The following is a 24,461-nucleotide window of genomic DNA, read 5'->3' as shown; positions in this document are numbered from 1 at the left end:
CCTGTTGATGACCTGGTGGAGAATTGGAACAGCAAACTCATCAGGGCAGTAGACATGATCGCTCCTAAGCATCCTCTTCGACCAGCTTGAAAATTGGACCCTTGGTATATGGAAGAACTACAAGAGCTGAAGCAGCAAGGTAGATGACTGGAGCGCAAGTGCAGAAAGACTCGAATCCAACAATGACCACATAGAGCGAATTTGAAGATCTATGCTCACGCAATACATGTGGCAAAGAAGGGATATTTTTCTGCCCATATTGCATCCACAAGCTCACATCCAGCCGAGTTGTTCAGGTTTGTGAGAGGGCTAGTACGTGCCCCTTCCTCCTTGAATCAGAATTTGGAACCATCCATTAACTGTTGTGACATTTTAATGAGTTCTTTGTGGATAAAATCTCTTGTATTCAGGCCAACAGTCTCAGATCCCACAATTACTGCAGTGTCTGATGTGGAGGTGTTCTGCAACTCCTCTTATGCGGTTACATTGGATCAGTTTGAGTTTGTGAATTCTGAAGATGTGGGCAAGCAGCTTAGAACAGTGCGGCCCATCACCTGTTCTCTTGACCCTTGTTCAACATGGCTTATACTATCTGGTAGGGGGGTTAGAACATAAGAACAGCCCTGCTGGATCAGGCCCAAGGCCCATCTAGTCTAGCATCCTGTTTCACACAGTGGCCCACCAGATGCAAGAGGTTGTTGTAGAAGTCCTGGTAGATACTATAAATGATATTCGGAGGAAGGGCAGGATGCCCTTCCAGAATGGAATGCCCCCACCCCTCTCTTTCAGAGAGAAGACAGTAGCTGGAGAGCAGGCCCCATTTCAAAAAGATAACCATACAGAATAGGAATCCTCCCTTCTACAAGAGATAACAGTGAAGCACTCCTCGGAGGCACACAGGTAAGCGGCACATTTCCTGACCCTTAGCTGGCAAGGAATCAGGGAAATGAGCGCATCAGAACTGGAGATGTGTAATCTATACACTTGGAAGGCATCCTGTTTCTGAGATAGTCAGCCCAGCAGATCTGTTTAACATGTACAACACATCTACATAACTTTACTCTTGCCTTTGTTGGGCAAGCCACGTCCTGAGTGATTAGACTTGAGTAGCAATGAATTTCTTTGTCTTGCAAGACTCTCCTGACCCTACAGTGAAGGAGAAACCCCCAGACCGATTCACTTCCTGCCTCAGGGCATGATTTTGTGTATATCTGCCCTTCGCAAGACACATGCATGAGAGTCCTGAACCCAGCATCTCAAAATCTGTTTGGGACACTAGAAGATAGACTCTCATACTGGTGAGCTGAAGCTGTCTGCTGCTTGCTTCTCTTCCCCGTCTTTCTGCCTGTTCCTTGTGAGGAGACTTCTGCCAATGTGTAATGAACCCTAACCCAACTGAAACCAGGAAGGACAGGTAAACTAACTTCTCAGCCGCCCCACTTTCAAGCAGTTTCCTTAGCAAGCCTTTAGCCGGGCTCCAGTCTAAGCATCTTAGCCAAGCCAATCAATCTCTAATTAGGACTTTAAGCTAAATTATTGTCAGACATACTTCCACCTAGAATATCAGTTAAGATTTATTGCCTTGCCTAACTGAACTTCTGCATTATATAGCCCCATATACTCTTAATGAAACTTTTGAATGGTATTTCTGCCTCCTCATTTTTTCTAAGACACCACTTTCTCAAATTTGATAGTGGAACCAAACTGCCCTCTCTAGTCAAGCTAATTCCCCACCCTAAACCAAAAATACAGCCGGAGCATCTAGCCAGCACTCTGGGGCAGTTCTGGTAACAGAGACAATTTTGATCTGCCAGTTCTAGATGAGGTCACACTTCCCCAGAAGGAACATGTATGCAGCCTGGGAGTGCTTCTCAATCTAAACTTCTCCCTGGAGCCCCAGTTTGAGGCAATGGCCAAAGGTGCTTTCTATCAGCTTCAGCTGATACATCAGCTATGTCTGTTCCTTGAGATAAACAACCTCAGAACAGTGGTGCTGGTAACCTCCAGACTTGATTACTGCAGTGTGCTCTTTGTGGGGCTGCCTTTGTATGTAGTCCGGAAACTGCAGTTGGTACAGAATGCAGCAACCAGGTTGGTCTCTGGATCATCTTGGAAAGACCATATCACTCATGTGTTGAAAGAGCTACACTGGCTGCCGATACGTTTCTGGGCATAATACAAGGTGCTGGTTATAAAGCACTACACAGCTTAGGCCCTGAGTATTTAAGAGAATGTCTTCTTTGCCATGAGCCCCACCGCCCATTGCGATCATCTGGAGAAGTTTGTTTACAGTTGCCACCAGCAGATCTGGTTGCTATACAGGATTGGGCCTTCTCTGTTGCTGCCCTGAAACTCTAGAATGCGCGGTCTACAAATTTGATAAGTAAAAAAGTACAGTAAGTAAGTAAGTAAGTAAAATAATGTTCACACGAGCAGCCCAGCCTGGGTTGAGCTATTCATGTGGAGCATCGGGATTGCTCTAGCTTCTGGTGCTTCCACTCCTGCTAGCTTGACTTTTAACACCAGCCATTAGAGGGCATGAGTGCACCCTCAACCCCAGGTTCAGGATCATGTGTGTGCTCGGGCTGCATGTAGCCTGAGCGCACACAAAGGACCAGGTCTCACGATCAGTGAGACCCAGTTTTAATGGTTGAGCGGGCTAAGCCCGCTCTCCCCACTCACGAGCAGGCAGGGAGCCCTGGGTGGCCGGATCGGCCACCCACACGATGGCCGGCTCTGAGACGGAGCTGGCGGGGGGTGGGGAGCTCGGGGGCTGCGCGGCTCCCAGAAGCCCCAGTATGCCCTGCACAAGCGTGCTGGGCATTCTGGAGAGACCCCTGAGCCGGGAGGCTGCTTTTAAGCCTCCCAGCTGGGGGTCTACTCGTGAGTAGCCATGGAGTGGAGCCGCAGCATGGCTACTCATGAGCAGATAGCCCAGGTTTGCGGAGTGCTCGCTCCGGAAACTCGGGCTAAGGGGCGGGCTACAGGAGCGGGTAGCCACTCCAGAACCACCGGGCTCGGCTACGAGCCTGGTGGTTCTTACAATCACAAAAATCGGGCTAGGATTTTCCTAGCCCAATTTTTGTGATCGTAAGAATAGCCCCCGAGTCGGGTGCCTAGAGTGCCTGACTCATGGGTGAATCCGCCAATGCACTGCGCTCGTCGTGCAGTCCATTGTGGGATTCCTGAATGCTGGTACTTGTTTTAGTGGCCTGCAGCAATCCATGCTGCTGGGAGTAGCATGAATGATGTGATGTGCCAGTGTGCCAAAGTGTGCTGGTGCACTCCTTGCTCATCTGGGGGAAGGCAGGTTCAACCCTGCCTTCCTCCCGCCTTCCTCCCTACCTCTGTTATGGTCGTGAGAACAACCTTTTTGTTTCTTATCAACTGATCTGAACCTTTTATTCTGGCCATCAGTAAGGCTTCAAGACTTCCAAGTAACAAGATCATCGTTTCTTCACAAATCAAATCTCCTATGTGATGTTTAGAATGATATGTTTTCTGGCAAAAAGTAACAATACTTTTGCCTTTTGTATCCCATTTTCTCAACAACCAATACCTAATTTGCAATGGCAATTTTTTCCCTGAGGCCATCATTTGAGGCTCAGATCCAGTGATCCTCTCTTTGAAAGTCAGTTGTTACTGCGATAGGGTCTTCTCCATGGTGGCACCCACACTGTGGAATAGCCTCTCTAAAGACATTTGTTTGTGGCTCACTGGTCCTGTTTAAATTTTAACTGTTGTTGCTGTTCATTTAGATTTTGTTAGTTTAATGTGTTCTTAATGAGTTTTTGGATGACATCTAGACTGATGCTGCACCAGTACGCCATCATTTCCTATGGGGGAAGGGAGATTTTTTGATTATCCTTCCTTCCCTTTGTGTTTGCTGTACCTCCCAAAACTATGCCACTAAGGATCATGTGAGCCTCAGGGACATAGTTTTAGGAGGTACAGGTAACTGCAGAGGGAAAGGAAGATCCTCGAAAATCTCTTCTCCTCTGCTGCATGACAGAAAACACTGGCACATTGCTGCAGTATTAGTCTAAATGCCATTCTTTATTTTATCTAAATTGTATTTTATGTGGATGCTGAAGAGTAGGAAAGTTAATCTATGTGATAACATTATTTTGGAGGGTTTTTGCAAGCTGCATTGAGCTTATTTGACTGAGGAATGGTTCTTATGATCAGATGTAAGTGGAAGTAGCTGCCAGCCAAGACTCAGGACCTGTGCATGCTCCCCATAATGGATTGTGAGGGCACTCGAAATGTTGAGCAGAGCACCAAGAAGTAATCATGTACTAGAAGCAAACCTGGAAGACAGATGACCTTGGCAATCAGATTTTGACTGTCTGCACTGACCAACTGGGATTGCTTCTCACACACAATCTTCTTGGGTCTCTGACCGACATTTTCTCCACTCACATGATCTGTTTTCGGGAGTGCACAAGTGCTCCTTCCACTTACATCTGATCATGAGTACCAGCCCTGAGAAGCAATGAATGAATGAATGAATGAATAGAACAACACCTTATTTTAGCCAACTGCAATAGTTTTAAGTGCAGGCTTTGCACAGAGTCCACTGGAAGTAATTAAATGATGGGGATCTCAAATGATGCACATTTACCTCTGAATCCAAGCTCAACCTACGTTGAAAATATATGTATTGCTGGGCTGTAGCACCTTGAGGTTGTGGTTAGAGGATTCAAGACTCAAAAATGACACTCCCCGCCCACACACACAACAGAAGATTCTTGCCTCTCCTTCTCCTTGATGTGCCACTTTAGTAAGGGCAAGGAGTCTTTATATGGGGAAGCCTTTGAACCTTCACCTGCCATCTGAAGTGCTCAACAAATTATTTTTATTATTTATTCCATTTCCACTCCATGAGGTTGTGTGTGCCTTGGATCTCAGCCCCAAGATAAAAAGGAAAGCGGTTCAAGTACGAATGCTCACCCTAAATCAAGAGTGACCCTGCTCTTCCTCAGGAATGTTGTGTTCTGGAAGAAGAGAATGGAATAGTCACGAAGAGCAGAACCTTGTGGAGGGTGGGGGAGATCCCACTTGGCACACATGGGTCAGGGAGAGGCCTGAGACGCAAGAGCTGCCCTCTTCCAGAAACTGCTTGCACCTCCTTAGGCAGGAATTCCTCATGGTCTGAAAGCTGTGTAAGGAAAGCGCAGTCCAAATGCTGCATGATGAATTCCTTGATGAAAGAAGACAAGCATTGTTCCCACATCATCGCCAGGATTTAATTAAATACAGCCTGAATGTTAGCAAGACAAAATTCCAGACAATCGTCTTTAGAATAACACTCCTCCCTGCCACACACATGGTCCTTAATTTAAAAAAAAAAAAACTTGAAAAGAGAGCACATGACCAATTTTCATTGCACTGGGGCTTATAAGAGACGTAAGTTTTAGACGGTATAAAAATATGTCAGATTTTATATATACTGTATTTCCATGCCATTCCTGCTGCTAGTCTCTGGATCCTCTGCATGACCCATCCCCCCCCCCGCATAGATGCATTGTTGGGTACACATAAACTCCCCTATTCTCACACCAAAAGTCCTAGCCTGGATTTTATAGGCTTTGCACCCCTCCTTCGCTCCACAGTATTGCAGACGGCTCTTCTCCACCTGCTCCATATAGACTTGTAGAGCAGGTTCCTATTCTAGTGACGTTTCTCACCAAGCCCCATGCAGCCCTGCCTCTACCTTGCTCCTTGGGCTCTTCAGAGGCAAGGCTGCAGGGGACTTGGTGAGGAGCTCCATTCATAAACCATTTACTTGTTTAAGCATAAGAACATTGACCCCGACCCTCTAAAATATTGCAGATGAAAAGAGTCCTTCCTTCCTTCTCTTTTAAATAGATGTCTCACTTATTGTCTAAGCATTTTAAGGTTTATTTATTTTCAAATTGGAGAATGTTTAACAGAATATTTAATATATCAGTGGATATCCCTGCTAACTAAGGGTGTGTGTTTCGTTTCAGATACACAACGTTTTGTGCCCCAAACAGGCCATTTCGGCTGTTTTGTAGCCGAAACGAAACACCCAATGCTCAAAATGGAAAATTCTGTAGCCAAAACAAAACGTCCCTGTTTCGGATACAAAACATTTTGTTGTTTCAGCTGTTTTGGAACTCCATTTTGCAATCACGAAAAGTCTTTCTCCTTCAGTCTCCATTTTGAGTTTTGCATCTGTTTGGATTTCCAGCCCTTCCAGCCTGCAGATTGGCCAGGGAAAGCATGGGCTGATCTGCTGGCAATTGCCTCCTTATTCCTTTTAAGGAAATTTAAGGGTAAAATTTACCCTCATTGGCCAGTGGGGCAGTGTTCACACTGCATGGGGCAGTGTGCATTTCATTGTTGCAGGGGCGTAGCAAGGTTGGAGTGGGCCCAGAGACAAGATTTTAAAATGGGCACCCCTCACTGAAGCTCAGATGAGGATGAGGATGATGATTAATTCAATTTCTATACCGCCCTTCCAAAAATGGCTCAGGGCAGTTTACACAGCGAAATAACAAATAAATAAGATGGATGTGTGTCCCCAAAGGGCTCACAATCTAAAAGAAACACAAGACAGACACCAGCAACAGTCACTGGAGGTTTTGTGCTGGGGTGGATAGGGCCAGTTACTCTCCCCCTGCTAAATAAAGAGAATCACCATGTTAAAAGGTGCCTCTTTGCCAAGTTAGCAGGGGTTATGTGCCACAATAGAACATCATCCTAAATTATTTTTTAAAAGGTTTTGTAAATTGTGGGCGATGCAAGTCATTGAATGGTACTAGAGAAAGACATGCTATTCTGGTAGCTCCAGGTCTAAACACTCACATCAATTTTGGAGGATGAATACAACTGAAGGAAGCCCAGGCAGGTGCACGGATGGGGGAGTCAGTCATGTGACTTGCCTCTGGGGGGCCCCCCCAGGCAGTGGGCCCCAAGACAACTGTCTCCCCTTGCCCTATTATAGTTACACCCCTGCATTGTTGTTGTTTCACACTGTTGTGTGTAGATCAATTGCATTTCTAGGGGGGATGTGGATGTGCATGACCTTTGGAAATCTGCTTGGTTCTTTGCAAAGCTCTGCTGTTGTTGATGTGTGATGTTGATGTTATTTGGGGTGGATTTGGGACAGAAAGGTGGTAGTGCCCCAATGGGTCCCTGCTGTCACCCAGATTCCAAAGGAACTGGGAAAAGGCCTGATTTCTTAGGATCTGTTGAAGTTTATGCATCTGTAAGGTTCCCCCCCCAGGGAATAATGGAGGTTTCAGCAGACTCATAACTCCACCTGGGGGACACCGGGGTGGCCAGGAGTGAGTGGTGGTGTAGTACACATAGGGTGCCAACCACCCCCATGGGTTGCTAACCCATGGGGTGCTGGGTTCTGTTGTTTCCGAGGTGTTCTGAGTGTAGATTCTCTGGTAGTATGAGATTTTCAACGACAAACCATGAATCCACTCTCAATCCACTCTCATCCATGCTGCCAGAGAATTTACACTCAAAACATCTCAGAAACAACAGAACCCAGTACCCCATGAGTTAGCAGCCCATGGGGGTGGTTGGCATCCTATGTACTCTACACCAACACTCGCTCTGGGCCACCCCAGTGCCCCCCAAGTGCAGTTATGGGGCTGCTGAAACCTCCATCATTCCCTATGGGGAAGAACTTTAAAGACGTGTAAACGCCATTAAATCTTTAAAAATCAGCCCTCTGCCCAATTCCTTTGAAATAATTCTGGCAGCTTTCTTGCCCCCACTGGGCACTACCACCCACCCTACTCTGCTCTGGACCACCCCTTTCCCCCTGATGTGAAGCTATACTTTTGCTGAAACCTCCATTACTCCCTATGGGAAAAATCTTAAACTTCAAAAATTTACCAAAAATCAGCCCTTTGCACAATTCCTTTGATATTTGGGTGCTAGCTTCCACCCATTGGGCACTACCACCCCCACCCACTAGTTTTTTCCTGGGGCCATTTTTTTAAATCCAAAACATTTTGGATTCAGATTTTGCAATTGTGAACAAAGAACAAAATTTGAGTGTTTTGGATTGGCTGATTTCGAACAAAGAACAAAATGGGGGTGTTTCAGATTTGGTCCAAAAAACAAAACAGAAAAAAACCCAAAATGCACAACCCTACTGCTAACTGAGTTTACCCCTGCTACCTGAGCTAAGAGACACCTTTTAAAAGTGGTGGTTCTCTTTATTTAGCGGGGGAGGGCAACTGGTGCTATCCAGCCCCAGCACAGCATCCCTCCACTGGATGTTGCTGGTGTCTATCATTATTATTGTTGTTGTTATTGGTTTGATTTCTACACCACCCTTCCAAAAATGGCTCAGAGCAGCTTACACAGAAAAATAATAAATAAATAAGATGGCTCCCTGTCCCCAAAGGGCTCACAATCTAAAAGAAACACAAGACAGACACCAGCAACCGTCACTGGAGGTACTGTGCTGGGGGTGGATAGGGCCAGTTACTCTCTCCTTGCTAAATAAAGAGAATCGCCACATTAAAAGGTGCCTCTTTGCCAAGTTAGCAGAGGTTATCTTATGTTTCTTTTTAGTTTGTGAGCCTTTTAGGGACAGGGAGCCATCTTATTTATTTGCTTACTTACATATCTATGTAAACTGCTTTGGGAAACTTTTGTTGAAAAGCGGTATATAAATATTTGTCATATTCGTATCCGGATGTACTGCATAGCTGTAATGAAAAACACATTAGCAACACTGACTATATGCAGTCATGGGATATAGACCAGAAAATGAACAATGGTTTGCTGTAGAAGACCTCCATGTACCTTCTAACTCCAAAATGTGAAGATTGCCCCAATGTTCCATCTCTTATAATTACATAGAACAAATTAAAATGAAAAAATAAAATAAAATTAAAACCACATTCAAATTAAAAAGCTTGGGTTAAAAAGAAATGAATCTTGAAAACAGAAAGGCAGCACAGGCTCGAGAGAGGGGCACGGCCAGGGTTAACCTGGCCATGCCTCCTGATGCCAGGTGTAGTGTCAGGGGACTGTGCCAGCCCTATCTCAGGATGGTTGGAGCTTCTCACCAAGCCCCTGGCACTCCTGCCTTTCTGGCTTGCACTCTGGGCTGTGAGGATCTGAGGAAGCAAGGCTTGCACAAGCTCCGCTCATGCTGACTCCCCAGCAGATCACGTGCAGGGAACTCAGTGAGAAAGAAAGCTTGTAGCAGAGTCTTCTGCAACCCTGCCTCTGCCAATCTGTGGCTGCCAGATGCTGAATGACAGCAGCAGATCAGCAGAGGCAGGACTGCGGGGGGCTTGGTGAGAACGGAGCTTCTAGCTTCAGTAGCTGGATTTCACAGGTGTCCATCTAGCAGAGCTAGACAGCCCATTCTTGCAGTGTTTCCTCCCCCACTGATGTGCAGATTAGGCATCTGTGCATGGTCGGCAAGGGATCGTACTCTTGCTGTGTCACCTCCCTTGCTGGCTGCTGCCAACCTGCAGGCCAGTGGCAAGGAAGGGGACTCAGAGAAAATGGGGTTTTTTTCTCTCTGAGTCCCTTCCCTCTCCAGCCCTCTGGAGCTTAAATGCCCAGATGAGCTAGCTTGGGAGGTGGGGCAGTGAGGAGTTGGGGAGTGGGGGCAGGCAAGGTGATGGTCAGGGATGCCAGAGGGGGCAGGGCAGGATGCTGCTACTGGCTGCCACCTGGTGCAGATGCCGCCTGAGGCCATAGCTTCACCTCACCTCATTAACAAGCCACCCCTATAGGAGGGATACCTCAATATGTAGATTTCTTGCCTAAGGCATTTTAATTCCATTAGCTCTTCATCAGGGGTGATTGTGATTTTGTTCATTTTTAAAAAGTCATTTTGAGATGGTATGTTTTTGTTCTCTCCCTCAGCATCTGAATCAGATGTCCAAATGACATGTTGAGTTACATGTGCAGGGCCCCCCCACGACACACAGACACACTTTAAAGTGTAAACAACCATGGGGAAGGGAACTCAAGATCAGGAAGTTTCCCCTTGTGTCAGGACAAGAATATGCCTCCCTCCTCCAGAGCTGCTATTAGTCCCAGGAGGGAAGTTTCTCTTGGCATCAGTGAGAGATTCTTCGGAGCTCAAATCTAACAGATTGGGTGGCCATGGAGTGAAGGTAAAGGGTTAAATATCTCTTCCTTCACACTGCAATCTCAATACTGATCCCTGCCCATGGCTGCTCTTTAAGTTAAAACAAAACAAAAACAGAGGCACAACCTATACTTTTAATGCTGCACATAGTTAGGCCCAGAAGGAAGAATTAGAAAACAAGTTGTTCTAGTAAGAACTAACCAAACTACTTTCCTTTCACTGTCTCTACATGTGGACTAAATTTGGAGCAAATCAAGGTCCACAAGTTAGATCTCTTGCGCCTCAAATGTTCATGTGTCTGCCATCTTGGATCGGGGTGGATGACATCTAATGGCACAGCGGAGAAGCAACCTGCCTAGAGAGCAGGAGGCTGTTGGTTCAAATCCCCACTGGTGTATTTCCCAGAATATAGGAAACTCCTATATCAGGCAGTAGCGATACGGGAAGGTGCTGAAAGGCATCATCTCATACTGTGCTGGACAATGGTAAACCACTCCTGTATTCTACCAAGAATACCACATGGCTCTCTGGTCACCAGGAGTTGACATTGACTCGATGGCACTTTCCTTTCAGAGGAGGGCTGGTCTTGTGGTAGCAAGCATGACTTGTCCCCTTAGCTAAGTAGGGTCCACCCTGGTTGCATATGAAAGGAAGGCTAGAAGTGTGAGCACATCCCCTATTCCCCTCAGGGGATGGAGCTGCTCTGGGAAGAACAGAAGGTTCCAAGTTCCCTCCCTGGCATCTCCAAGATAGGTCTGGGAAAGATTCCTTCCTGCAACCTTGGAGAAGCCACTGCCAGTCTGTGTAGACAATACTGAGCTAGATAGGCCAATGGTCTGACTTGGTATATGGCAGCTTCCTATGTCCCTATGACATTATTACAAACTGTACCATTGAGGTGTCCCTGTGTGTCACTCACTGCAGCTGTTTCAAATTTGGTTCAGATTGGTTAGACAGTCCTCAAGTTAGTGCACTTGCACCTCAAAAGTTCATTCATCACCATTTTGGATTGGGGTGGGTGACATCATCGCAAACTACACCATTGGGGCATCCCTATGAACATATGAAACTTGAGGTATGTACACTCCATTTGTTCCTGATACTGCAGACCCAGAACTGGGTCTGTGAATTAGTCAGCAACAGAATTTCCAGTGTGTGTAAAGTACATGAGGGAGTAGGTGAATCTCAGGCAATAATGATTTGCTCCAAATTTAATCCACATGTAGAGACAGTGAAAGTACATTTGTACTTTATGTTTCTCTTCTTGGGCTCTCTACCCATTATCTCTCATAAAGTGAATAAAAATAACCATTTGCAGAATGCTTCTTGGAAGTGACCTGGAATAGGATTGATGGGCAAATTTGGAGTCAGGAAAGAATTCTCCAAAAGGTCAAATCAGCTGTTTTCTTTTCAACTTCCTCTGCAGGGCAGGCTTGGCTGTTTTGCCTGAATCAACACTTTTATGATTATTTTTATTTCTATATAAGCCAGTTTTAGCACCAGGTGGTAAAGTGGCCTAGAAACTGAATAAATAATGCATTACAGTAATCTTGATCCATTTGCTCTGTAGGCATCTGCCATGATGGCACCCTGCTCTTTGTCACATGCTGGTTTGGGATTCTTTTGGTAAGTAGTGGAGGGTGGTTGTGATGTTGCCTATGTAAACAGAGCTGGGATTCAAGTGAAATCATGACTCTACTTTTCTGTGGAAATCCATATATGACTTGTTAAGTTTCTCAGTTTAGGAAATGAGATTTGCTTTACCACTGAGTCAAATCCTATTTTTAAAAAGCTGCCTCACATCACTCTCCCAATTTTTCAATAGAATTTAGTAATGACCAACTGGAGATAATTCTGGGAGTGATGTAAACCCCCGTCAGAACCTCAAAATCCTTGCATGATCACTGTTTGAAGAGGTAGAGAAGTTGAGCCTCCTATCCCCATCTCCAACCTAAACCACATTCAACCTTGCATCAACCAGCTCTTTGTGTAGAGAACTTCTTTTTTGCCCCAATTTTTTACTTAATCAAGCATTTATTCAAACTGGCAGCTAGATAGCATGTGGGATAACACACTGTTGCTCTATGGGAGATGTTTCCAAGTCCATCATTGGAACATATGTTCCATACCCTAGGAACATCAGAAGCTGCCTTATACCGAGTCTGCTCCACCGAGCTCACTATTGTCTACATTGACTGGCAGCAACTCACTAAGGTTTCAGGCCAGAGTCCCTCCCAGCCTTATCTGAAGGTGCCAGGAGGGCCTCAGGCCTTCTGCATGCAAGCAGGTGCTCTTTCACTGAGCTAAGGCCCCATTTTCTAAGGGGTGTATCTTACTGGTGACAGCATTGAGCACCCACATGCAGTTTTGCATCCAAATGCAAAGAAGACCCTCCTTAGCAAAGGGGACAATTCAGACCCACTACAGCAAAACCAGATTTTCTCCCCCACCCTACACCACAAAAAGGTAGGAAGAAATCACTTATAGAAAACATAAGTGGAGATACTCATGAAACACACACTTCTGAGTTCAGAACACAAGTTTCTAGGGCTAATGTTACTTGCCTCAAGTTCAAGGTTAGTATTAGGATATCTTACCTCTGTCATCCAGCCTGCCCTCAAATCTCCTCTCTTCCACTGATCATCCATATCCCTCCTCTCCAACTTAGCAGGTGGTGGTGGCGGCGGCGGCGGCGGCGGCGGCGGCGGCAGCAGCAGCAGCAGCAGCAGCAGCAGCAGCATTTGGGCAGGAAGTCACAGCCAGGAAGGAAAAGCCTCCCTTGGCCTGTCACCACAGCACTGTTGTAATGAATTTAATTGCAATGAGTTTAATTAAGAACATAAATACCAACACTGTTGAGGGTTAACCAGCTACCATCAATTTACATTAGCCAGACATTGAAACAGGGAATTGGAAGAACTGTAACCTCCCTTCCCTTTTAATCTGAGGGATAGCAAATCTAATTCAGCTGGCCTTTGCCTGCTTGGCTTCTTGTACAGAAGGAATGATGTAATCTTTAGTGGATCCTACCCTAGGTATACCCCAGGAAATTATACTCACCTGTCAACAAATAGAGTAATAATGTCCCCATTCCCAAGGCTGAACATTTTATTAACTTTGAGATTATCATAAGGGGCTGCAGTGATCACCAATTCCTGATATTTTGGTTCCCCACTGTGGATGTTAGCAGTCAGAATTGTGCTTCATTTCAAAGGCATATTTGGCTCAGTGTGGCGTAGTAGTTGGAGTTCTGGTCTAGTGTAGTGGTTAGAGTTCAGGGAGACCTGAGTTCAACTCCCCTTTCGACTATGAAACTCATTGGGTGTCTCTGGGCTAGTCATTTATCCCTCAGCTTAACCCACCTCACAGGTTTATTGTAAGGATAAACATAACCATGTAGAATGTTCTGGGCTCCTTGGAGGAAGAGTGGGATATAAATGAAAACAAACAAAGAAAGAAAGAAAATACAAAGGATATGATGGCCTTTTGGAAGCTGATCAATAATGGGCATGTATAGTGATGCTGATGATATTATCCTTATTTCTGATACTCAGAATGGATTACACAGATTGTTGTCAGCCTTGGGCCAGTACTCTTCCAAAAACTTGTTAACTATTAAGTATGATAAAACTAAGACTTAAGTCTTTGGTCAAAAGTCCCCCAGGCATAAGTGGAGAATTTTGATCACATTCCATTGAAGTGTCTTCTTATCCATACCTAGACATATTATTTTGTGCATCTAGAAGTTGGCTTGCTCTTTGCAAATACCTGAAAGTAAAGGCTGATCAGCAATTAAAATGGATTTTAGAATTTTTGGCATACAAATGGTGGTTACCAAACACTGCCAATTTTACATCTTTTAAAAACAAAGATAATCCAGTTTTTATTTACAGGGTCGAGATATGGAGTCTATCTGCTTCTTATGATATGGAGTTTCCCCAAAATAAATTGCTCAGAACAGTACTTGGAGTACCTAGAGGTATCCCTGTCTCTTTTTTTAGAATCAGAAACTGGTGTACTGATTGTTAAATCAAACATCACTATTAGAACATTAAGAGGCTGCTCACACGAGCAGCCAAGAGTGGGCTCAGCCAAGCCCGGATCATCTGCAGGGAAGGCGGGTTTCGGTTGTCTTCCCTGCCACCTGCCACCAAGCCCTTCTCACTGATCACGAGAAAGGGCTCTTACCCGTTGTTGTTTTTTAAGATGTCACTTCCAAATTCTAAGTTGTCCAAATGGTATCTCATAGAACAGGCATCCCCAAACTACGGCCCTCCAGATGTTGCTGAACTACAACTTCCAGCATACCCAGCCACAAAAAATTGTGTCTAGGGATGCTGGGAGTTGTAGTTCAGTAACATCTGGAGGGCCGCAGTTTGGGGATGCCGATCATAGAACAATTATGAGATGGCAACTTAAAATAACCAACATGACTCCAAAAATTTGATCATCAAATTCAAGCTCTTGGCTTTTCTTTGGAGTATTTTCTTTTTCTGAACCACTCACCTGCGAAACAATTTTTTAAATCTAAAGTACATAAGGTATCCATCCAAACTGATCTGTATGCTAGCAACATAATTGCTCCCTGATGCTATGATAAAATATAAATTCAAATGTGAACAGTATCTAGAAACTTTTAGATCTAGTCTAACTCTCAGAAACTCCTTGATCAGCCTAAGGATGCAGCAAATGCCATTTGCTGTTTTAGAATATTGTTTCACAAATGTTCCATACAATTTCTGCCCATGTCCCACTTTTTCCTCAGCAGCTTATTTAAAATTCCTAAACTCCCTTTTGGAGGGGAAAGTCTACTGGTATGATCTACAGATGATAGACTTCCAAATTGATTAATTGATTGATTGATTAAGTGCCATCAAGTCAGTGTTGACTCTTAGCGACCACATAGATAGATTCTCTCCAGGATAATCTGTCTTCAACTTGGCCTTTAAGGTCTCTCAGTGGTGCATTCATTGCTGTTGTAATTGAGTTCTGGGCCCTTATCATTCCCTGTGAGTCACACTTCTGGTCTCCTTAAGACATGGATGGAGAGGGACATGGATTGGGTCAGCCCACCAGCCTGTGTCGAAACACTTGGGGTGGTATGCTACATCTGGGACAGGGAGGCACAACCTTGGCCCTCCAGAAGATGTTGGACTAGGACTCTCATCACCCCATTGCCTACTGTGGCTGAGCATTATAGGAGCTGCAGTCCAACATCTGCAGGAGGGCCAATGTGCAGCCCTGAGCTAGAATCACTGTCTCAGGTGCCATCTCAGCAGTTCTCCATTATTCTTCCTCCCCACCAGAGGGCCCTCATAACCTCCCCCCTTAATCCCATTCAACTCTATGACAGTATGCATGTATATTTTCCCAACGACCCCTGGGAATCCTGCCCCTTTGTTGTGAGGCCTCAGGGTTTAGGAGGGAAAGGAATTGGTTCTCAGCCAGATCCTCCTCCTTCTCCTCCTCCTCCTCCTGGCTCAGGGGTCACCATGGTCTGATCTCCGGCCCTTCCAAAGCTCTCCACTCTCCCAACACACACCTCCTCATCACTGGCAACTCACTCCCTAAATAGCCCTTGGCAGATGAGGCAGCCACTACCCTGCTTTATTAGCCTTGTCTCCCCCTGAGCATGTACAGCTGCATCTCCCTTCCCCAATCTCCCTTCTCCCTCCTGACCCCGCCCATCACTCCCTGTTGCCTCTCTTACATCATTGAGAGGCCACTCCCTTCTTCCAGCCCGGCTGGAGCCGCCCATCCTCCCAGTTCCCTGGTTGCCCATCCCCCAGAGCGTGCCTGGCCCCAAACATTGTGTCTCAGTGTGGTGTCCTCCTTTGTGTCTCTGCCTCGGCTGGAGCCGGTATGACTGGCGGTGCTTCCAGCAGGGCACCCGCCGGACAGTATTTGTATTTATACACCACCTCAAACCATCTCTGGGCAAGTTAAAGCAAAATAAAACAAATTAAGATTAAGATAGAAATGAAAACCTTAAAACGATTTAAAACCACAGTCAAGTTTTAAAAACCTGGGTGAAGAAAAGGAGTCTTTAAGGACTTTTTAAAAGTTGTCAGAGATGGGGAGGCTCTTATTTTAGCAGGGAGTGCATTCTAGAGTCTCAGGCCAGCAACAGGGAAAGCCTGTCCCTGTGTAGCCACCAGATAGCAATAGCAATAGCAATAGCACTTACATTTATATACCGCTCTATAGACGAAGCTCTCTAAGCAGTTTACAATGATTTAGCATATTGCCCCCAACATTCTGGGTACTCATTTTACTGACCTCGGAAGGATGGAAGGCTGAGTCAACCTTGAGCCCCTGGTCAGGATCGAACTTGTAACCTTCTGGTTACAGGGCGGCAGTTTTACCACTGCGCCACCAGATGAGCTCTTGGCAACTGCAGACAAACCTCTCCGGGTGATCTCAATAGGTGATGGGGCTCATTGTGAAGATGGGGCTAAGCTGTCAATTAAGAATTTAATAATCAAAAGGTAGTCTGTCTGCTTGCTCTGAGGTGTGAAAAATAGGTAAGGGCAAAGACCAAATCTTAAGGACATTTTATTTTGTATGCCTGCGAGGTGCAGTGTATTCCAGATGAAGTGTGAATGGGAGAATGCCATAGTCTGCATCATTGCAAAGATATAACTAGCAAGGATATTGATTGATAGATTGATTGTTTAGTTTTTATACCATAAAGCATCGTAAGGTGGTTTGCAAAAGTTAAAATACAATAACTTGCTACACCTTTCAACCTGTGCACATTTTCCAAGCTTTTGGACCCACCTCCTTCTCTCTCTCCCTTCCTCCTATTAGCCAGCCAGCCAGCCAGCCTACAGGCTGCAGAGGAACTTTGTAGACTACGTCTACCGACATGCAGTGTGGCTGACAGGACAGACACTGAGCATGCCTGAAGCTTTTCGAGGCATGCTGGACAATGCAGTGTGCACTGCTTGCTTGCTTGCTTGCTCACTGGTGTGGAGTTAAAGTCTGAGGGCTAAGATTCCTCACCGGCTGACTGTTTCTCACGCCGGCACACGATGGAGCCAGGTGCTGCTGCTGGAGGGGCCCTCAGACATTGTGGGGCCAGGAGATTTCATCTATCTATCTATCTATCTATCTATCTATCTATCTATCTATCTATCTATCTATCTATCAAATTTGTATACCGCCCCAAACTTTCATCTCTGGGCGGTTTACAATAACATAAAACCAGTTTAAAACATATACAAAAACTTAAAAACAATTTAAAAATTTAAAAATAACCAGAAATTAAAACCCAAAAATATTTGGAAGCTGAGAAAGCGTGGGCAAAAAGATGGGTTTTCAGGTGTTTTTTGAAAATTATCAGAGATGGGGAGGATTGTATCTCAGCAGGGAGCGCATTCCACAATCTTGGGGCAGCGACCGACATGGTCATCCATCAGGCTGACCAAGGCAGTCTCCACCCCATAGCCCACCCGCAAAGGGAGATATTTGTCTCCCTTTGTCTTATTAATGGTTTTCAGGAAGACCCTCAAGACTCTCCTGTTCTCTCAAGCTTTTAATTAGAATTAATTTTAATAATTTTAATTGTTTTAATAATTGTTTTATACTATTGTTTTTATTGTGCCTTGTGTATTTTAATCGGTGATTACTTTTAACTATTTTAACTTTTGTATACCGTCTACAGATGTACATATCAGGTGATATAAAAATATAATAAATAAATAAATAAATAAATAATGAAATTCCATGAAATATCATTTAAAACCTTAAAATCAGTTAAGCAGTAAAAACCATAACACACACACACACACACACACACACACACACACACACACACCCCAACCATAAAAAAGACTTTTATTCTGTGTTTATCGGGCACCTCAGAGAATGTTTAACAAGGGATGGTCTCAGACTTCTAGATGTTGGAATTCTAATCTGTATGAGGCTACATTAACACAAATGGTTTGGTCCTATCCAGTTATTGTGCCATTTTGGCTTGAAATCCGTAAGGATGTTAACATGACATTGCAGCAATCATTGCCTGTCAAGGACATTCATGTTTTGTTGGGGTACATCCCCAGCATATGGAATCTAGCATTACATCAAGACTTGTGGATACCTCATACTTGCGGGGGCAGTTTCCAAAAAGATTATAAAATAGCACTGGAAGGACAAATTTACTCCTGCACTGCAACTTTGGATAACTCACATGTGTTCCTTGTCAGCTTTTGAAATGGTTTTTTCCCAAGGGAAAAGAAAAGAAGAGGAATTTTCAGCTATCTGGTAAAATGCTAATCAATTCTTTATGCGTTGAAATCAATAAATATATACTTAGAAAAAGGTGGTTCTCCCCTCCTCACTTTCTTTTTTCTCTAGGGAGATTGTATTTTATTGTAAATTTATGCTTCAGGGATCTTTTTCTTTTCTTTTTCTTTTCTGTTCAAATTATACTCACAAATAGAATTGCTATCCTTGATTATGTCATATGCACTGTTGTAATCTTATTGAAATAAAAAGGGGAAAAATTAAAAGACAACAGAAGCAGGAGAGCTGAGAGGCTTGGCAACCCCTAAGACTGAACAAATAAAAAGGTCTTTAGTTGTTTTATTAAAAAGCAGCCACAGATGTCAAAGAGCAGATGTTCACCGGGAGAGCATTCCAGAGCCCAGGGGGCAAAAACAGAGAAGGCCCTATCCCATGTGCACGACAATTTAGCCTTTCTCAACTTCAGCACATAGAGCAAAGACCCTTCTGATGACCTTGTTGGGTGAGGCGAAACCCTTGGGAGCAAGTGGTCCTTCAGGTATCCTGAGTCCAAATTGTTAAGGGCTTTAAAGCTAATAACCAGCATCAGGGGTAGAGTCATCATTGAGCAAACGGGTTCAAAGAACCCAGGTCACCAAAGAAAAGGGCCGCTGGAGCCCCCATTGCGCATGATGTCATGTGCAAAGGGGGTGTGGCCCAATTGCCGGAAGGCCAGCATCAGTCCTTCCCCTCTAATTTCCAGGCAGTGCTTGCTGCCTGACAGCATTTATTATCCCTTCCTCTCCCTCACTGGAGGAAGGGAAATAAATGTTGTCAGGCAGCAAATGCTGCTTGAAATGAGATAGGGAGAGCTCGCTCGGGACTCTCTGTAGCCCAAGCCATGCCCTTGAGCGCATGACATCACAAGCATGGGGAATCACTGGCGGGGCTGCTGGGCATACCGAATACAGGCCGCCATTCGGATGGCTCTGTCCCTGACCAGCACCTTGAATTGGATCTGGGGGGAAACTAGCAGTCAGTGCAGCTCTTTCAAAATAAGTGTAATTTGCTCTGAGGGAGCAGTTCTAGAGAGAACCCTGGCAGCTGCATTCTGCGCCAACAGAAGTTATGCTCATATTGGGAAGATTCCCATTAGTCTTTCCCCCATCATTCCTCTGCAGTTTCCTAGCTAGGAAGTTCTACGCTCTTGGCATGATTCCTAGCATGCCATTTTCTTGGAGTATTTAGGTTACATTATAACTCAAATCTGTCAGATTTAATGGCGCATTTCCTAGTAACTTGTGCATGTCTTGTTTCCTTTTAGCAGAGCACAGTCAGGAATGAAAGTCATTTTATAATTTAACATATCATCTTACTTGTATTTTTCAAATGGTTCATTGTGCGATCTTCTGAGAATATCATATCCATTTTAAATGATTTTTAATTTAACATACCATCTTCCACATAGTTTCTAAATGGTTCATTGTGCTCTCTTCTTCTAACATGATATTCATTTTAAATGAATTTTACACTTAACTAATTCAGTACTATCAGGTTCAATCAATAATATTAAAGAAGTAAAGATAGAAGTTCTCATACCTGCTGATCACAATTCCATTTCATTGATTTGTGGAACACATTCAGCGACCATACAAATGGCAACTTAACACCCTTCTTCTGCATAATTCTGAAGCATGAGAAAAACAATAGGCCATAATGCTTCCGATATAAGTTATTGAGTTATGTGGGTTGCCAGTAAGAGGGTTGGCCCAAGACATGTTGCTGCCTGAGGTGAAGAACAAGATAGTGTTTCCCCCCCACCCCGCCCTACCAGCACCAGGTTGGGCTCTCTGGCCTGTGCATCCTGCAGCAGTGCTCCTTTCCTCGAATTATTTGAATAGGGAGGAGGATGTTGTAAATGAGCCAGTGGGCAAACTCCTGTGAGCACCACAATGAGAGCATTACTTCCAGTGCTGCTGCTGTTGCCACCATTGCTAATTAAGACACTGATTTAGTCCTATATAGGCATTCAGTAGAATACAGCTGAATATGCTTGTTTGCTTGCTTGCTTAAGTGCTGTCAAGTTGGTGTCAATTCTTAGTGAACACATAGATAGATTCTCTCCAGGATGATCTGTCTTCAGCTTGGCCTTTAAGATATCTCAGTGATGCATTCATTGCTGTCATAATCGAGCCCACCCACCTTGCTGCTGGTTGTCCTCTTCTTCTCTTTCCTTCAACTTTCCCCAGCGGACTTCTCCAGGGAGCTGGGTTTTCGTATAATGTGTCCGAAGTATGATAGTTTGAGCCTGGTCATTTGTGTGTTGAGTGAAAATTCTAGATTGTTCTATGATCCATTGGTTTGTTTTTCTGGCTGTCCATGGTATCCTCAGAAATCTTCTCCAGCACCAAAGTTCGAAAGTGTCAATACTTTTTCTATCTGCTTCTTCAAAGTCCAGCTTTTGCATCCATAGAGTGTCACAGGAAAAACTTTTTTCAAATGATTATAATCTTTGTAGGTATCACGGCATCTAAATATCCTTTCCAAGGCCTCCATTGCAACCCTACCAAGTGCTAGTCTGTGGCATATTTCTTGACTACTGGATCCTTTACTGTTGATGGTCAATCCTAAAAGGCAGAAGCTATCCACCACTTCAATGTCTTCATTGTCAATTTTGAGGCTGGTTATTGTACCTTTTGTCATTAGTTTAGTCTTCTTTATATTTAATTGTAGTCCCATTTTTTCACTGTGCTCTTTGACTTTCATTACTAGAGCTTGCAAATCATCCACATTCTCAGCTATCAGAGTGGTGTCATCTGCGTAGTGCAGGTTATTGATGTTTCTTCCTCCAACTTTAAAACCACACTAATCTTCTTCCAATCCAGCTTCTCTCAGTATATGTTCAGCATATACATTGAATAAATAAGGATAAAGTAGACAGCCTTTTCTTACTCCTTTGCTGATCTGGAACGAGTCAGTTTCAACATGTTTTGTCTGGACTGTGATTTCCTGTCCTGTGCACAGGTTTCTCATGAGAACAACGAGATATTTCTAGGACTCCCATGTTCCTAAGGATATTGCACAACTTGACATGGTCGATGGAATTGAAGGCCTTTCTCTAGTCAATGAAGCACACATTGAGGCTAATCACACGCATTGCAAAAATTGGGCTAAGGGAGCCTCGCCCGATTTTTGCAGTCCATGTGAACCACCGGGCTTGGCTGCGAGCCCGGTGGTTCCTGAGTGGGTAACCCAGTCAAGTAATCCGCCCCTTAAACCGGGTTTGCGGAGCGAGCGCTCCGCAAACGTGGTTTTTTGGATCATGAGTAGCTGCGGCGCGGCTCCACACCACAGCTGCTCACAAGGAGACCCCGACCGAGAGGCTTAAAAGCAGCCTCCCAGCTCGGGGGTCTCTATAGTATGCCCTGCGTGCTCACACAGGGCATACTGGAGCTTCCAGGGGCTGCATGGCCCCTGATCCTCCCAGCCCCCGCCAGTTCCATCACGGAGCCGGCAGTCATGTGAGCTGCTGATCCGGCCGCCCAGGGCTACCGCCCTGCTCGTTCTCCCCACAAACCCTATGGAGGCGGGTCTCTGTGGTTGTGATACCCGCCTCATTGACTTCTTTTTGGTATTCTTTGACTTTCTCAATTATCCAGTGTGCATCAACAATGATATGTCTTGCTCCCTGGCCTTTTCTGAAACCAGCTTGAACATCCAGCATATGCCTTTTCACATAGGGCTCTAATCTATGCTGGATGATCCTGAGCATTATGTTGCTAGCATGTGAAATTAAGGATGATGTGTGACGGTTTGTGCAATCTGTTAAGTCCCCTTTCTTTGGTATGGGTATGTAGACTGACCTCTTCCAATCTGTTGGCCACTGTGTCGTTCTCCAAATTTCCTGGCATAGTTTGGTGAGTCTTGACTGATTCTTCTTCTGTTGCCTGCCATATTTCTGTAGCTATTCCATCAGTCCCTGTAGCCTTCTGACTTGGTAATGACTGGAGTGCTGATCTAGATAGATAGATAAATCTTTATTGTCATTGTCCTGTGCAGAACAACGAGATTGAAAAGAATCTACAACCACTACTACAGGACCTAACAAGAATAATCTAAACATATACCCATACACCCCCCTCCCATCAACCCACTAAAAACCCACTAAAAAACTCTAAAAACTAAATACAAAAACCCCCTCAGAAGCTGTGTTTTGCTGCGTTCAAAGCTGAGACCGCTTTTGGGTAGAAGCTACTTCTCAAGCGGCTGGTCCTGGTCTTTATGATCCTATACCTCCTTCTCGAAGGCAGAAGCTGAAAGAGACCGTTTCCAGGGTGCGTGGGATCCTGCGCTATCTCCACAGCTTTATTATAACACCTAGTGGCATAGATTTTATCTAAGGTAGGAAGAGTACATCCAATTATTTTCTCTGCAGTCTTAACAACCTTGGACAGCAGTGTTAGTCCTCCGGAGAACTCTCAAGAAGTATAATCTCTGCTGTGCTCTCTTCACCAGATCTTTGGTGTTTGGTCCCCATGTCAGGTCATCTCTCAGCTCCATTCCCAGAAATCTAAACACCGAAACCTGTTCCACACATATCCCTTCAATAATGAGTGGCTGGAAATCCAATTTGCATTTCCTGAAATCCACAATGATCTCCTTTGTTCACTAACTTCATCTTCCCATACTAGAGGTCCTTGCAGGTAGGGAATGGGTCAAAATTCCTGCATCCTGACTGTCACTCATCCTGCTGGCTCTGCTCTTCATGCTTACGGGAGCATTCGACTAAAGAGACGAACACTGTAAATGAGACTGCACACCTTCCCATTATTGGGAGACCAATCACGGGCAGGCACACAGCCACACTTAACAAGTTCAGATGAATGCTGCAGTAAGTGTGAAAAGTGGGGTAAGGGGGTGAAGGGAGGGGAATGGGACTTCTGACCTATTTCAAACCCCATATGTTCTGCGGGCATGATCCTGAGTGTCTGAACCGGGCTTTGGTCAAGCAAGAATGCCTCAGTTTGTAAGCCCCTCCCCTTAGTGCTTCACAAAAACCCAAGGTATTTCTGTGGGCTTCCCACAAATGTACCAAGTTTCTGGTACCCTCGACCACCTCACAGGACTTGATTATTTACTGCATGATTTGTTTGGTGAATATTCAAGACAGCATAAACGGTAAGTCATAATTAAAGATCAGAAATTCTCCCCAACACGTGCATGTTAGGGATGTGCAAACCGGTTTGAATCCAAACCGGTTCGAATTCAAATCAGTTCGGTCTGAAGGTTCGAACTCAGACCAAACAGGTCATTGCATTGGCAATGCCTGTCTGAGTTTGAACCGATCGAGTCATGTTCGGTTTAAGCCTGTTTGAGCTGGTTCAAAGGTTCTAGAGGCCATTTTAGATGTTGTCCTCCATTTTTTGTGACTTCTGTTCCTTGATTTCATTGGCTGAGCGATTGCTTCCCTGATTGGCCAGATGAGTCTGGCTCTCTGGTAGGCTCTGCACTGTGCCAGTCCTTGAGAACTGGCACCCTATTGGCCAGGGGTGAGGGCAAAAGTGGGGGCTCCCAAAGGAGGGAGTTTCAAATCCTATTTAAAGCCAAGCCTCTGGCCTAGCAAAATCACTCTGGCTGCAGTTGCTGCTTGGCTTCCTTCTGGCCTGCTGTTGCTATTGCTGCTGGTGTGATGAGAGGCTGCTTGGCAGACTGCTTTGTTTTTGTTCCCAAACCCCTATTCTCTTCTTCCTGTTTCTCTCTGGTCCCCCCGCCCCCACTTTTCTCTCTCCTGCTTTAAACTCCACCCCCCCGGTGTGTGTCTGTTCTGCTGCTTTTATTTTACTCACTCACCCCTGAGTGAGTGAATGAGTGAGTGAGTGTCTGTCTCTCTCTCTCCCCCGCTCCTTGAGGCCAAGGGGGTCCAGGCCCTTTTGCCTGAGGCCTCTCTCTGGCCCATTTCCCTAACCCAGTCCCTACTTTCCCCCACCTTTCTTGCTTTTGGTGGCTGCTGCTTTTAAATCTATTGGCTGAGTTGAGACAGAGATAGAGAATCCTCCTCTTCAGCTCAGCAGCCACTGCCAATTGTTTTTATTTTATTCTGGGTTCTTTGTGTGGGGGTTTCTTG

The 24,461-nt window shown here is 45.0% G+C and overlaps 1 long non-coding RNA gene across 1 annotated transcript; it reads right to left on the bottom strand.

Moving 5' to 3' along the window:
* Positions 1 to 4,836: 4,836 nt before the first annotated feature.
* Positions 4,837 to 12,738, bottom strand: LOC128349705 (uncharacterized). Its single transcript, XR_008318928.1, has 2 exons — positions 12,709 to 12,738; positions 4,837 to 4,997 (listed from the first exon to the last, which is right to left on the bottom strand). It is a non-coding gene; the product is annotated as an uncharacterized LOC128349705 (long non-coding RNA).
* Between the last annotated feature and the right edge of the window lie 11,723 nt (positions 12,739 to 24,461).

Source organism: Hemicordylus capensis, chromosome 3 (genome assembly GCF_027244095.1).
Source record: "Hemicordylus capensis ecotype Gifberg chromosome 3, rHemCap1.1.pri, whole genome shotgun sequence".
In the NCBI taxonomy this organism is placed as follows: domain Eukaryota; kingdom Metazoa; phylum Chordata; class Lepidosauria; order Squamata; family Cordylidae; genus Hemicordylus; species Hemicordylus capensis.
The sequence above is the reverse complement of the archived record's forward strand: the minus strand, read 5'-3'. Positions and strand labels throughout refer to the sequence as shown.